We start from the raw sequence: 4,041 nt of genomic DNA on the forward strand, positions 1-4,041 counted from the left end.
GTAAATCATCTTGTTATATATTACCTTGAAATTTAAGAATCGGAAGGGTACGAATGTTTTGTTTTGGGAAATGGGGCAAGTACAATGAGATGCGTGAATAATGTAAAAGATTTAACACTAATTCGGTTATGATTATGGATGGTGTACGTTGTTTTGGTAAATCGGACAAGGTTGAAAAGATAAATTGGAAATTACTTACCCAGAAAATTCGAAGTTAATTTGATTTTCATTAACGGAGGACACAGTTAGTTCGATAGATAATGTTTGAAATTGCAAAATATATCGTTTAAACTCGTTTTCTTTTTCCAATAGTTGGTACGTCACGTGTAATTCGTAGTTCACGCGACGTTGATAGCCACGTGGTTTAGTTAGCTAAAGTTCGGTAAGCCTTTGCTTCGAGTGAATTTCTATTTCCGAGTAATGTTGCAAATTTCCCCGATATGATGCATGGTTGATGATAATGTTTCAAATTGCAAAATATATCGTTTAAACCTGTGTAACCACGCTTTCGAGATTTCTAAACTCGCCCCACGTGGCCATAAAAGCCTTGGCTAATACTACGAATAAACTACTCCGGTTCCTTAGGTTCATTCATACTTTTATTAAACTAATTAAATAATAATTAAATCAAATAATAAACTAAATACCGACTTGCATTTAGTACAAATTATTGAAGATGAAGTCCAATATCAGGGTCAAAGCCCTACGCTCGAGCGAACATCTTAGTAGTGGATAATGAAATGACTGACTGATTAATACTAGCAGTCGACCCTTCTGTAGTTAGGGAAAGGTCAAAGGTAACACAGGGTGTTAATCCTCTATTTAATCTTACACCCCTGGAGTAGAAACTCGGGAGGTCCCTTAACGACTACGGAAGGTTACACCTGTTTCCTTTTTCCAATTGAAGAAAGTAGTTGGTACATGTCACGTGAAATTCACAGCTCAAGTGAAGTTGATAGTCACTTGGTTTAGTTTAGTTAAAATTCGGTAAGCCTTTGCTTTGAGTGCAATTCTACTACTGAGTTATGTTGCAAATTTTCCCAATTGGTTGATATGTACATCAATTCTTCCGTAACTTTCAAATTTCAGATTGGTTGTTGGGACATGTCTACGCCATCATGTAACGTGCCACGTGACTGATATCATTTATACGGGTTTTCAAATTTCTTCGCTATATCTTGAGAGGCCCATTTTTCCTGTATAAAATGTATATATATAAAAAAACATGAACTTAGGCCTAAACTTTGAAAGTAAGACTTTACAATTCACTTAAGTCGAAGGCAAACCTAGGTAATATTTACCCACAAGGTAATAAAAACGTGATATGCATGCCGGGCCTTCTTGATCAAATCAAACCGTATTAAAGATATTGCGTAAGTGCCAGTGTTAGACCGAGTAAGCCGCCGCCGCTTTGAACATTGTAATTGAACAAGCAATACACCAACACCTCAGTGCATGCACTTTGTGGAATCAAAACCCCGCGGGAACCATAAGAAAACCTTACGCAAACACAAACTTTGGCTGGTGCAATTCGAACAAAAGAGTTTGTATAACCGCCTTTGATTTTTCATGGGGAAATTGAAAGCTAATAAGAAATTCGAGTCAACTTTGTTTAACTCGTATTTACCGCTTTAGTAAAACAATTCCTTTGGGTCTATCAGGGGTAAATAACGAAAGGAGTTAGAGACGCTAGCTTCCGTAGTGTAGAATACAGTGGGACCTTGAAACGTCATAGAATTTGTAACTAACGTAGTGCCATCTTTGGAACTGTATTGTAAATAAGACCAGAACCTTAAAAGTTTTGCCTTAAAATCTCGCTCCGCAAGGTATTCTGGGTAAAGTAAAATGGCGGGTGTCGATGTTGTGAAGTCGTCTCATAAATCAACCCAATATAATTATTATATTCAATCGCGAGTAAATAGCGATTTAAAGAAGAAAGATAAGTCAACAATTTGCAATTTGAAGCCGGGGAAATCCTCAAAATGTGATCAAACTTGTTTTGCCGTAAGTGCGCGGTTACAGACAGAGTCGGCCCAGTGAGCCAAGGCTTAGTGGGAACTGTGGGATCAGGATCATCGACTGTATCTGTGACTAAAGAAATTAAAACAACTAAAACTGTATTGAAGGATGCAAAAACGACATTTAATTCCATTTCATTATCGAATAAGGAATTTACCAACTTTAAAGTTGCATGTTTCTAATTCAAGTGCACCTTAATGAATAAACTTTACTCTAAGCCTAATTGTCACTCAGTCGTAAGCAGACGAATACTAGCAGACATTAGAAAATCGATATCCCAGCATGCCTTTCGAATCTTTACTGCCACGCTATTGGTTGGAAAATATCATACTTATTTTGAATTATAGGCGGCGCGACCGAGGCGTTTTCTCTTTTCTGTGTCTACGTTTGAAAGTCCCACTGTATTCTACACTACGGAAGCTAGCGTCTCTAACTCCTTTCGTTATTTACCCCTGGGTCTATCTATGTATTTGCGCACGAACTGTTAATGTTGTTTGTATTGGCTTTCAGACAATGGACCATTTCGACGTAACAAAGGGAGTAGGCAACCCTCAGTCATGCACTCTGATGATACAAAATGACTACAGCGCAGACGCCAAAAAGCGAGATGGAAGGCAGCATTGTACCACCGTGTCTTTGCCTTTTAGTTACATCGAAATGGTCTATTCAACTAAATAGATACTAAATTGGTCAGGTATAATTTTGATCTATTTTACACCAATAATCATAATGCGATTTCAGATTTAAACTGTATAGTTAGCTTATTACGTGTTGACACTAGCTACAGCATTCTAGCGAAGTACTTAAACAATCTCGGAATGGAAAATAGTGATCCGACCTGTTTCTGGTTAGTATTTCGACTTTGTTTTTTTTTTGTCTTTATAAATAACTAAATAAGTCTTATTTCGCTTACGGTTTCGCCCTCATCTCTTTTATACGGATTGTTAGGGCCATGATCTCGGTTGTTACAGGTCGAGTTCGGATTATAGATGGTATGATTTTAAAAAGTATACAAAGGAGTAATTTGTCAAGGATTTGTCGGTGTCTAAGGCGCTCATTTGCGAGAACAGAAAACCGGAATTGTCAAAGAAGCTTGTTTGTTATCATTAATATTACTTATTCCGTATTGTTCAGTGATTACACGGAACTTAATTACGATTTGAATAAGATTTAAATATTTTAAATTTAGTCGTACAGGATTCACCAGTATAAACATTTAAAGATAAGGATCGGGTTAGAGTTTTTCATTTTTATAAGAAAAAGTAGGCCTATATAAAATAAACAATATTTCAAATCGAGAAATTGCTTTTTCTACTCGCTTGGCGTCTTTGTGAAGCAGGGTCTAGGGTGACCAATCACAGTCTTCACACAACATTACGTCATCAGAAGCCTAATGCGTAGGGGCCTTTAACAAAACTTTCGGGTGAAAAAAAATCCATTTAAACTGTAATAATAATTTAAATAACACTGGATTTATTTTAAATATTGCATACCCGGGACCTAACACCTATATTAAATTTTCTTAAAAGTATTTTATTTTTCAATATGGGAATTGGGTTAAAATAAAATCTGATAAAACCTAGTTTGATCCTTGATTAATGACGATGGTTTAGGGAATCTTTATTTTTAATAAATCGATTCTAAGATAGAGAAATCTTTCCACTTATAAAATATTACCTTTTAAAACTTATGATTAATTGACCGTTTTTAAAGGTATACACAAATATAGTATGAAATAGAAAAATTATATAAAAAACTATATACTTAATAATAGAAAAGCAATACGAACAAATACAACTAATCTATGTTTAAACATACAATTTAACATCGAATTAAACCAATTTTCATTTTGTTAAGTAAAAAAAAATAAAATAAATAATAAAAAATAAAGCTAACGATTATAATTTTAGATTGAAATTGCCTTTAACCTTTTTTGGCAAACAACAGAGACTAGTTTTTAATTTTTTTTTCTTTTTTTTTTTTTTTTTGCAACCCAAGATTGGATTCTTCTTTTTTTGTGCT

At 34.7% G+C, this 4,041-nt stretch overlaps 1 long non-coding RNA gene across 1 annotated transcript; it reads left to right on the plus strand.

Annotated features, from left to right (window-relative positions):
* Positions 1-1,261: 1,261 nt before the first annotated feature.
* On the plus strand, positions 1,262-3,780 carry LOC149602672 (uncharacterized). The gene is made up of 3 exons (XR_016377798.1): positions 1,262-1,543; positions 2,761-2,866; positions 2,968-3,780. It is a non-coding gene; the product is annotated as an uncharacterized LOC149602672 (long non-coding RNA).
* Positions 3,781-4,041: the final 261 nt, after the last annotated feature.

The sequence above is a fragment of the Phalangium opilio genome, unplaced genomic scaffold, assembly GCF_054372755.1.
Source record: "Phalangium opilio isolate 3A_F unplaced genomic scaffold, DU_Popi_V2 ptg000354l_1, whole genome shotgun sequence".
NCBI lineage: Eukaryota > Metazoa > Arthropoda > Arachnida > Opiliones > Phalangiidae > Phalangium > Phalangium opilio.